Consider the following 12494-nt stretch of genomic DNA (forward strand, 5'->3'; position numbering starts at 1 on the left):
ACGCTGTGCGCGCATGCTGATTCGTTTCCCGTTCGCCGCGTCCAGCCGGTCACATAAAACAACACATGCACGATCCGCGGTGCCGTGCATGCCTAAGACACGTCTCGTACGTGCGCGAGCTGTGTCTCGCACTCCATACGCCCCATGCCATCGCCACAAGATCCATCGAGCGGGGCTGCATCACTACAAGAAATCTGTTAATACATGACGGATTTCTGGTGACGTTCTTGAAAACCATCACAGATACAGCGCCGATCCCTCGGGGCCGTCACAGAAATCGTCACGGATCAACAAGATGCGAATGGCCACTGAAATGATTCCCCATTATGACGGATAATGAAAGACTGTCATGGAAACCGTCATGGACAAACCATGTGGACCTAAGTCGGACCGTCACCGATGGCTCATGCTGATGTGGCATGTATCCGGTGTGATACGTATGTTGAATCCTGATTGGTCAATCCGCCCTTCTCGCGGATCGCGCATCACAACCGTCCACTCCCTCAGATCGCACGGTAGGCACATGGCCCAACGGTGGTTGGCCGCCTCCACCACCGCTGCTCCCATCTTCTTCTCCATCCTCCATCCCCCAATTCAATCCTATCCATCTCCCTCTCCCTTGTCCGCCGCCACCACCGGCAACCTTGATGCCCCTCTCCCCAACTGCCAGCGCCACCGCACCCACCCTCTCCCCCATCCCCTGCTCTCACCTTCTCTCCTTAAACTAGGCGGCCACCAGAACGAGCACCAAGGCGCTTCCCGATCTGCGGCGCTGCTTCCGGATCCGCCGAGCAGAGCCAGAGGTCGGCTCCTTCTCCGCGTTGTTCTGCGCCAAGGTTGACCTCCTCTTCCTTCTCCGCGTGGTCCATGGCGCTAATCCCGGACGGTACCACCTCTCCGGTTCCCAATCCCACCCCTAAATCGATGGATGGATCTCCATGGTTGATGTGTTTTCCTACTGCTCTGGTTGGTCACAGGTGAGGCACTCAATACCATGGCCGGACGGAGGTTGGGCGATTTCCCTCCCTGACATCGCCGCCTAGCCACTCCACCGCGAGCTTCTCGCCCCCAGGTTGTTCTTCCCCTGCTCGCTCCCTCCCTCTTCCTCTCTATCGATTGGTTGCTGCTGCATGCTTGCTGCTGAAGTACCAATCATCTCTTGCGTTGGTGCTGCTGCTGTGTGGATTTGTTTATATTGTTGATATTGCTTAGCTAGTGTGGATGAATGGATGTGGGTGCGTGACCGTGCTCAACCTAATAGAATATTTTCAAATAAAAATAACAATTAGTGCTAAAGTATTAATTTATGGGTTGAGTTCTGCGCATAGTTAAATGTAGCAGCAGCATACAGTTTTCAGAGTGCACACTGCCGAGCATGCATTTTTTTATGTAGAAATCTCAAATCTTTGTAACACAACACTTGCTGGCATTGGGTAAATGACTTGCCTTCCATTAACTACAGTCTTGCATTTTTATAAAAAGGAAAAAGATGATCTCTTGCGTGCAAATGTACTCTGTGAGATAATAATACATCCGCGTGTATGTGTAGTTCATTGGGCCTGTAGCTCACTAGTTTGTGTTTTCCCCTGTAATGTTTACCTCTGCTATCATGATGGATTTGGCTTTGCAGTCCGGTCCTTGACATATACTTCTCGTTCGAATAATCAGTATTTTAAAATTTTAGTGTCTACGTAACATCAGTACCTTGGAATATACTGCCTGTTGGAAGGATTAACATTTTATATCCTGAACATTTGTTATTGCAGGTGCTCTTTAGCTACATATCTACATAATATCAAATCTGACTTGACTTTATATGTTTGTATTATATGGCAAGTTGATTGTGTAGCCTATGTACAGAAGCTCAGTGTGTAGATAAGTTCAGAAAGATGTCTCATTTGGCTAGAATGTGATGAAGTAGCGTGGAATCGCTCTGAACATTTTATACATTTGTGTGTGGAATTTGTTATTAATCTGCACAACATCAGCACTAATACTTTAATAGTATCGATTCAGTATCTTAACTACTGGGCCACCAGTCAGCCTCTTTGTCCGTACAACGTCAACAGTGAAACTTTTATATTATTGATTCGGTATCTCTACAACATCAGTACTGCCGAGCATGTATATTTTTCTATAGAAACGACTTCTTCCATTAACTATAGTCTTGCATTTTTCTAGAAAAATAATCCGATCTCTTGCGTGCAAATGTTCTGTGTGATACTAATACATCCATGTGTATGGGAACTACATTGGGGCCTGTAGCTCACTAGTTTGTGGTTCCCTGTAATGTTTACCTCTGCTATCGTGCTGGTTTTGGCTTTGTAGCAAGGTCCTCGACATATACTTCTCGTTCAAAGAATCAGTACTTTAAAATTTTAGTTTGCCTACATAACATCAGTACCTTGGGATATAAAAAGTATACTTCCTGTTGGAAGGATTAACATTTTGTATCCTGGACATTTGCTATTGCAGCTGCTCTTTAGCTATATAACATCAAATCTGGACTTGAACTTTAAATATTTAGATTATATGACAAGTTAATTGTGCTACTTTCTATTCGTCAGTGTTAGTTACTATGAAGTAGCTCACTGGAGCCAACGATGGATACTTAGCCTCTAGTTATAAGGATTACCTGCTGCTGCTTTTGCTACCTCTTCTGTTCCCTGAATGAATGGTCCTGCGGCTTTCTCGCATGCTGTTTCTGTTTCTCTTTTTCTTGGACAGTGTTTTTCTCTCTTAGAATCATATTCTGGACAGGTTGCTTGTGCTGTCAAATTTGAACTATTTATTAGGGTTGATTTCTATGCCACTAATGCCTACTGCCTTCTCCACCCATCCAGTGGCGTCCAAGACGTCCTCCTCCTCGATGCAGCCGTTCCCAACGAGCTCTCTTTGCCGGATGAGGTGCAGCAGCAAGTCCAGCACCCCCTTGGCCCCTGCATCCTATCCTACATCGCCTGGACGAGCTCATGCACTGATGTATGCGTCCTCCTTACGTCCTAGCGTGGTGAGCCTCTCCCCACTTTATCCCAAATCTAGATGATACTTGCAATCTGAATACAAATCATGTTTTGGTTCAGTTTAGAGGCGGATTCAGTTGCTGAGATGAATATGTGAGCTTGATTAGTTGCTTACGGTTTTGTGGATCTAATTCTCTTGCACTGTTACGCATAATTTAATCAGGGCAAGCTAATGTTGATCCACGCAATATGATATAGCTATTTTTTTTTCTAATATGCACCGTTCTTCATGTTGCTTTCATATTGATCTTTTGGGAGTTAATTTGGAAGCTCCAGCTTGTTAGATATAAATTCAGCTGCGTCTGTGTATCTTGCTAGAATGGACTTGTTCTACAGATGCGTGTATTGTTGATATGCTATTATTGCTACTTGGATTTTTATTTCCTGGCAAGTAACTATATTTTTGCTTGAACAGATGTGTACTTTAATTATGCTCCTATTGTTTTCTTGTTAATACAAAAGCAACAAGCTCCCTATTCTAAAATAGTGTTCAGGATTCAGATTGTGTTAGACATCAATAATTCTGTACATGGTAACTGAACTCCCTTCTGTTCAATACCTATCCCACATTACATATATGATACATCAATTATCACTTATTTTCATACCAATGGCAACCCCTTTTCATGGTTGAAATGAAGATTTTCACCGTGGCAGTCTGCCTTCTCTATCATAGATTGGAACTGTGGACGCAGTACAGTATGATTGATTGTTGTACGAGAAGCTATTATCCTTTTTGTTATTGTTTGCCTTTGTTACCAGAATAATAGCTTGTAGCATAATAATCTTAATATCTCATGTAGCATATTGTTTGTTGAGATGAATATCTTCTGTAGCATATTGTTTGTTGTTGTTTGCCTTTGTTACCAGAATAAAAGTATTGCTTATGTTATTTACTTCCGGCAGTGAGTACGAAAGTGCCTCCGCTTGATTTACTTTTTATACTTTTCTTAGTTTCACATACTTCATATTTCACGGCACATGAGAGACTGCATTGTAGGAAATTCAGAAGGTTTTCATAGCATGATTCGAGTTAGTGTAGTGATAGCCCGGGACTTCAAGTCAAATAAGCACAGTGGAGTTTACTACCAACTATTGATCTATGTATGCTCATCATTCCTTTTTGTTGCCACCAGTTATTTCTTTTCACATGAATGCTTTTGTTTCACTACTTTGCATCATGGCAGAGAAAAAATATAGAACTTGATAACGTGTAGTAAGCTACTTCTAGTTTCTACCTCTATTTTAACCTACTGACTGTAATATTTTATAGTGTGACATATTTTTCATCATGTGGCAGATATTGGTTTATGGGAGCGTTTTCAGCAACAAAGACATGATGATCGGTTCCACGGCCAGGAACGCGGGATGACCACTGGTTGACGTCCGCCGAGCATTGTGCGTTGCTTGATCACTAGTAGAAAAGGGGGCCTTTGTCCTGGTTGGTAAGGGCCTTTAGTCCCGGTTTTTAAATCGAGACTAAAGGGTCGTTACTAATGCCTCTGGTCGTTACTAATGTGAATATTGCCCTGTGACGAAAGCCCTGTTTTGTACTAGTGGATGGGTGTGGTGTTGGCTGTAGGGTACCATAGTGTTCTCTGAGACATGCTTGTAGAATTATTCTTTTTTGGGTCTTTTTTTGCTCCTGTATAGGTGTATTTTTGGGTGTGTTTATGTAATTTTTTGTTGACATGAGCATATATTTTCTGTTAATTTATTATTGGCTTATAATTTCCATGGACCAAGAGAAATGCGTGATGGGCTAATGTCCTGGACCGAAATTAGTGGGCCTTTCTTGAAATTAATGGACCTAAATTCAAATTGGGTTTATTACTATATGGGCCACCCCTCCTGGAGTAAGTTGAAATTTAGTGGGCCAAAATTTTAAATTGGCCGATTACAACATTGGCTGCCACATCAGATCCATGTCAGATGATGACGTGGTAGACAAGCTAACGCCGTTATGAGCATGCTAGTTAACGGCCATCGATGACGGTTAAAAACCGTCATGCTCCGTGACGGTTTTCGATGATCCTTTCATGGAGCGTGCTGTCGTTAAATTATGACGCGATATACATGACGGAATTCAAATCCGTCACGTATGCCCCTCGGTGACGGTTTTGTGCAGGTCCATGACAGACTGAAACCGTCACATATTAACAGATTTCTTGTAGTGATGCTTTTGGACGAGCTAAACTCAAACTCTTCGAGCACTAGCCGACAGGGCATGGCGGTCGCGCGTAGTACATCCAAGGATGATATCGGTACGCGGCGGCGTCGTCGTCATGCATGCATGGACCGATCGGTCGAGCTGGGCAGCTGGCGAGTGGTAGCTCACCGGCCGGCCGCTTTGGCTTTACGCCTCCACCACCCGACCCGATATCGCGTCGCCGCGCGCATTCAATCATCCAGAGTTTTTTTTAGGAAATGCCATCATGGCTAGCTTTATTAACTTAAAAATCAATTACAACGTTTACTAGTTGGCTAATTAATAAACCAGGAGGCTCATTAGACCAACTATCATCACGTTTATTACAAATACTGAATTTAGCTAGCTCATGTGCTGCAACATTTGCATCACGAAAACAATGCTTGAAAGTGACCTTTCCTATTAACGTTGCCAAATCTATGCATTCCGCAAAGATCGCCACTGCTGCATCCCACCATTGGTTCTGTCCTTGACAATAATTCACCACATTAAGAGAATCAGACTCCGCTTTAATCCTACTGAAACCCATAGCATTTGCGAAGGCTAGCCCGTCACGCATAGCCATTGCTTCTACTGTCGTCACGTCCGTTGCATTCTGAATGAATCTGCACTCCGCTGCTATAAAGCGACCCTTATCATCTCTCAAAACAGCCCCTGTTGCGCCCGTACCTTCATCAGAATGGTACGAGGCGTCAACATTCAGCTTAGTAAAGTTCAGTTTAGGTCTAATCCACTTATACCTTCCACTTACTGCCTTCTGGATTGATCCTTGATAATTTGCAACAATAGCCAGTACTGAGCTCGGCCATCGGAAAGGGGAAGGGCAAGAATCATGGTGAGTATGTCGTCGACGTAACCACCAAATGTACCAAGAACCTGCTGCAATGACCTCTTTGCAGTTTATGCTTGGTATAAGTTCCAATGGCGAATCTTGTTCTGTCAATAGAAACTCCAATATCGCCGACCCCGACCTATCAACCTGTAGAGCAATGCTTACACGCTCCAGCAGCCCAGATTCGTCCGTAGGTTCTTCGCCAACTCACACTGAAATAGGAGATGTCGTATACCTTCTGGCCCTTGGCGACATATTGGACACTCTCCACTTACAGGAATATGCTTATTAGCAAGTATCGATTTCAGAGGAACTATACCACGTAATGCAAGCCAGCAAAATATCTGGATCTTCCTCGTTACTTGCAACTTCCAAAGTTGATTCCAAATTTCAGGTTGCAAGGTACTACTTGACGTGTTATTCTCTTGAGTCTGCCCCTTGTACTTGTGCAACCATTCTACCTCATATGCAGTTTTTACAGAGAAAACACCATTGATAGTAAGATTCCATGCAGAGTTAATTGCAAGGAACTACCACACTTCGGCACGTCATTACGAGTCAATACCATTAGTCACTTTTTTTTGCAGTTCAGTACCAACTCAAAGCCTAAGTGTTGCAAAACGGTCTGACAGGCATATAAGCACGTATTGACCACGTATCCGACCGACCGGGCCCACGTGTCAGGTGCCACGGTGGCCTACCAGCGCGCACCCGCGGAGGTCACTCGTCCCAGCTGGCTCGGTCGCACCATGTAGCTCGGTCGGGGCTGGTCGAACCGGAGCCAGCCGCACTCTGTCCCTCTCCTCGCCCCATCGCCCTCGTCTCTCGCATCCGCCGCCGCTCGCCGCGCAGACCGCCGCGTCCGCCATCGCCGCCACGCCATGGTCTTCGAGGATGAGAGCAGCGACGACTTGTCCAGCCTGCAGATCTCCTCCTCCGACGACGGTATGCATTATCAGGTCAGTGGTAGAGCTAGGGTTAGGGTTAGGGTTTCTGATTTGGGGATTTGGTGATCTGGTTTTCTGATTTGGGGATTTGCTCATGTAGATTCCTGCTAGCATTGAAGACCAAGACTACAATGGCTTGGAGAAGGCACCAGAGGGGCTCTGCGTGGAGCATCGGCTGCCAACTGAGCGCCGTGTAGCTTTTGAATCATTTGAGACGGGCAGGAGGTTTCAAGTTTGTGCTCAGCCTATAAGATTCATGCTCTCTCTCTCTCTCTATGTTCACTGTAATATAGTTGGTAGCCTCTGTTTAGTAAGTTAGTCCTACTGATGATGAAGCACATTGTTTAGTTATTTATTAGTATGTTAGTAGCTTTGATGCTCACCTTTGTTAAACATGCCACCTGATGTTAGTAATATATATGGGCAGCAGCTTAGTTGGCAGTGGAGATGCTCATAGTTTAGTTATTTATTAGTACTGAAGCTCACTGCAACATGTTGTGTAGGCATATGCTCATGTATATTCCTGTTTAGTTAAATTGCCCACTTTTTGTAGTATTATATTTGACCAGCGGCTTAGTTAGCAGTGTAGATGCTAATTTTTAATTGAGGCAGTATAGGTTGCAGTAGAAGTAGCACTGTTTAGTTGACCACATGTATAGGTTGTAGTTCTTATGTTGTTAGTTGATTTTTAAAAGTGCCCTTTTATAATTGTAATTCTTCACAGAGTAACAATATAAATGTTTTCTATATTGCAGGAAGGTGAGAATTGTGGTTTTCTTGGGTGGGTTGACCCAGGGTGGCCTCCCACAATGCAAAATGCATTGTTGAAGCTTTGGGAAATGTTTGAAGACAACAGGACTGCTAGGAGGAAGGATAACAGAAAGTTCACTTACTATCCACCACCTTAAAGAAGAGAAAAGGAATATGGATGCCAACTATGACAAACTAGTTGAAGATGTCCATCAACTTCTCAATGCACATGAGGACACAGTGTTGGATTTCAGCTATGTGCAAGCTAAGGAGAAGAGAGCTGAGGTTTCCAATGCATCAGCTGTGGCTGGCATGAAGAGTGAGATGGAGAAGAAAGAGGCAGAGAACTTTAAGCTGAAAGAGAAGTATAAAGTGCTGATGGACCTGGTAGAAGCTCAAGGCGGTGTCATTAGGAACCTGAAGATGAATCATTTGAAAGAGAAGGAAAAGCTAACTGTAGGCAACAACAATTTAAAGATTCAGGTTGATGAGCTCACCAAGTCTGTGAAAAAACTCACAGAAGAGAATGTGCAGCTGAACCTTCACATGTCTGATCTCAAGAGGGGACATGAGAATCTGATAAAACGCATGGATGAATTAAAGCTCCAGCTAGCTGTTCAGTTCAATTCACTGGAGAAGAGCAAAGAGAAGTTGAAGTTGATCCATGACATCTTGAAGGAATGAGGTAGATGAAGATGATCTGGGTAGATGAAGCAGAGCATTCCTATCATGATATATGTTGCTTTGATAGAAGGCTTTGCTAATCTTTTGTGAAGGGTGGTTTAATGAAGTGTAATGTATGGATGTAGTAGTTGTGAATAATGTTGAACTCCACTATGCTATGGTCTTTAGCTAATGTTGTAAGAATCTATTAATTATGGCTGTAAGAATCTATGGTTATGTTGAACTCCACTATGCTATGTTATTTAGCTAATGCTTTCTTAGATGGCTCAAGTTGTACCTCTGATGAAATATGTTGCTTTGATGGCTGTTAGATGGCTCAAGTTATACCTCTGATGAAATATGTTGCTTTGATGGCTGTTAGATGCCTCAAGTTATACCTCTAAACTAACGAATCCTGGTCCAAATCAAACCTTCGTGTCATTTTAGCCAAAAAAACGCTGACATGGCCACTGTCCTGTAGCCAAAAAAACGCTCTGAGTGGTGGCCCTGGTTATAACAGCAATGCGCGGGGGCGAACGGGAAACGGATTGGGGATTTGGGGGGAAAAATTAGGGTTAGGCGACGGCGGAGGCGGTTCCTGAGTGGGCCGACGGCGGAGGCGATCTCACAGGTGGCGGCGGCGGCGGCTGCGTCCAAGGCAATGTCGTGGTCTTCGGGTCGTTCTCAGGCTTCCGGCTTCCGTCGAGCCTCTAGAAGGAGAGGGGACGAATCGAGGACGCCGGTGCCCTACCGTGAGAGCCCGATGGCGTACGAGCTGGAGAAGCTCTGCTGGTGCAGGTCGCGTCGGAAGGCCCCGAGATGGATCTCATGGAGCCATCAGAACCCAGGCAGGAGGTACTACGCCTGCATGGATACCATGGTGAGCTTCATTTTTGTTCTTTTTTCTGTTCATTAGATCTTCTCCCCTCTCAAACCCTGATTTCTGTTGGTACAGCATGGTGGTTGTGGCTTTGTTGAATGGCATGATGATCCTCTGCCAAAGTTTTTGAGTGATTTGATCGGAGATTTGCGAGATGAAGTGCGTAGGCTGAGAGGTGAATCAAGTGTTGCCATGTTTGAAGATGACACTACAGTTGTGGCTCTGCCTGAAGCTCAAAGAGGAAGAGAGGTGGTGGTTATGTCTTTGGAAGATCAGCTCAAGGAGAAAAATGCAGAGATAGATGCACTGAAGGGGGAATATCAAATGTTGTCTTTCTTTTTCTTGTCTTTGTGGTAGGTTTAGTCACAGATAAGATGCTGCTGCAGTAAGCTAGTTTAGTGGTAGTTGTATGCAATGTAGTACTGGTCAGTGGTTTAGGCTCAAGTGATCTTTTGGCACTGAAGATGCAAGTTGTGGTCAGGTTGATCCTTGTAAGGAGAATGGTTGGTTAGTGTCAGGTATTGCTGAAACTGAATGTTGATCCTAGTAATGTGTCAGGTGTCTTTGTAAAAAATATTTGGCATGTTGATCCTAGTAATGAAGTATGTGGCCATTGTGGCATTATCATCTAGTTTGAGCATGATCTAAACTCATCTAAATGAGCATGGTTTCTTGACAAATGACCGAATTTATGTGCATGCTATGTTGACAGGAGCATCTTTGCAACAACACAAAAAGCATTGAATTCTTGAATAATGCCAAATGACCAAATGACCAAATATTGCAGGAATATGTTGACATGAGCATGATATGTTCACAAATGACCAGATGAGACTTAGTACACATCAGACCCAACTTGGTACTACATCAGAGCATACATGGTTTTGTAGCACAAATAACTTAGTTCAGAAGCAAAACCCATAAGCATTTTCTGGTACACATCAGACCAAAGTTGCAACATGCAACCATCAGAATCATTCTATCACTCAAGTATTACCACTGGCAGTAAAAAATGACATCAAGCGAGTATAATTCCCTGGGACACTTGAAGGAGCACCAGAAGTAGAAGGACCAGAAGATGAAGCTCCAGCAGCAAATCTTGGGGCATTGAAAGGCCTTGCAAATCTTGCACTAGCTGACCCTCTAGCAGATCTTGCAGTAGCTGATCTTGCAGTAGCAGATCTTGCAGAAGTAGATCTTGCAAAAGCAGATCTTGCTCAAGCAGACCTTGCTGGTGGCTGCTGTGATCCTGATGGAGTATCTTCATTCCTTGATCTTGCAGGTGGAGTAGCTTCATTGCTTGATCTTGCAGGTGGAGTAGCTTCATTCCGTGATCTTGCAGGTGCCTTGCAAACATACAAGGAAACATGGTAGTTAGTCACAAGGGTTTAGCACATACAACATACAAGGAAAGAAGACCAATTAACAAGTGCAATTCTCAAGGGTTTACCACATGCTTGTTTTTCCTCATAGCGAACTCTGGTCTCAACGGTTGCTTGCAATTGGTGTACCTATGGCCTTGGTGAAGGAAATATGCCCTAGAGGCGATAATAAAGTTGTTATTTATATTTCCTTATATCATGATAAATGTTTATTATTCATGCTAGAATTGTATTAACCGGAAACTTAGTACATGTGTGAATACATAGACAAACAGAGTGTCACTAGTATGCCTCTACTTGACTAGCTCGTTGAATCAAAGATGGTTAAGTTTCCTAGCCATAGACATGAGTTGTCATTTGATCAACGGGATCACATCATTAGAGAATGATGTGATTGAATTGACCCATTCCGTTAGCTTAGCACTTGATCGTTTAGTATATTGCTATTGCTTTCTTCATGACTTATACATGTTCTTATGACTATGAGATTATGCAACTCCCGAATACCGGAGGAACACTTTGTGTGCTACCAAATGTCACAACGTAACTGGGTGATTATAAAGGTGCTCTACAGGTGTCTCCGATGGTACTTGTTGAGTTGGCATAGATCAAGATTAGGATTTGTCACTCTGATTATCGGAGAGGTATCTCTGGGCCCTCTCGGTAATGCACATCACTATAAGCCTTGCAAGCAATGTGACTAATGAGTTAGTTGCGGGATGATGCGTTACGGAACGAGTAAAGAGACTTGCCGGTAATGACATTGAACTAGGTATTGAGATACCGACGATCGAATCTCGGGCAAGTAACATACCGATGACAAAGGGAACAACGTATGTTGTTATGCGGTTTGACCGATAAATATCTTCGTAGAATATGTGGGAGGCAATATGAGCATCCAGGTTCCGCTATTGGTTATTGACCGGAGACGTGTCTCGGTCATGTCTACATTGTTCTCGAACCCGTAGGGTCCGCACGCTTAACGTTCGGTGACGATCGGTATTATGAGTTTATGTGTTTTGATGTACCGAAGGTAGTTCGGAGTCCCGGATATGATCACGGACATGACGCGGAGTCTCAAAATGGTCTAGACATAAAGATCGATATATTGGATGACTATGTTTGGACATCGGAAAGGTTTCAAGAGAGTTCAGGCATATACCGGAGTACCGGGGGGTTACCGGAACCCCCCGGGGAGTATATGGGCCTTATTGGGCCTTAGTGGAATAGAGGAGAGGAAGGGAAAAGGTGGAGGGCTGCCCCCCTAGCCCAATCCGAATTGGGTGGGGGACGCCCCACCCCCCTTCCTTCCCTCTCTCCTCCCCTTCCTTCTCTCCTACTCCTACTACTTGGAAGGGGGAATCCTACTCCCGGTGGGAGTAGGACTCCCCAGAGCGCGCCATAGTAGAGGGCCGGCCCTCCTCCTCCTCCTCCACTCCTTTATATACGGGGGAGGGGGCACCCCATGGACACAGAAGTTGATCATTGATCTCTTAGCCGTGTGCGGTGCCCCCCTCCACCATAATCCACCTCGGTCAAATCGTTGTAGTGCTTAGGCGAAGCCCTGCGCCGGTAGCTTCATCATCACCGTCATCACGCTGTCGTGCTGACGAAGCTCTCCCTCGACACTCTACTGGATCATGAGTTCGTGGGACGTCACCGAGCTGAACGTGTGCAGATCGCGGAGGTGCCGTACTTTCGGTACTAGGATCGGTCAATCGTGAAGACGTACGACTACATCAACCGCGTTGTCATAACGCTTCCGCTTCCGGTCTACGAGGGTACGTGGACAACACTCTCCCCTCTCG

At 44.7% G+C, this 12494-nt stretch overlaps 1 long non-coding RNA gene across 1 annotated transcript; it reads left to right on the top strand.

Annotated features, from left to right (window-relative positions):
• Positions 1-562: 562 nt before the first annotated feature.
• LOC123167487 (uncharacterized) lies at positions 563-4743 on the top strand. Its single transcript, XR_006483941.1, has 4 exons — positions 563-886; positions 978-1072; positions 2844-3010; positions 4324-4743. It is a non-coding gene; the product is annotated as an uncharacterized lncRNA (long non-coding RNA).
• Positions 4744-12494: the final 7751 nt, after the last annotated feature.

Source organism: Triticum aestivum, chromosome 7D (genome assembly GCF_018294505.1).
Source record: "Triticum aestivum cultivar Chinese Spring chromosome 7D, IWGSC CS RefSeq v2.1, whole genome shotgun sequence".
Taxonomy (NCBI): domain Eukaryota; kingdom Viridiplantae; phylum Streptophyta; class Magnoliopsida; order Poales; family Poaceae; genus Triticum; species Triticum aestivum.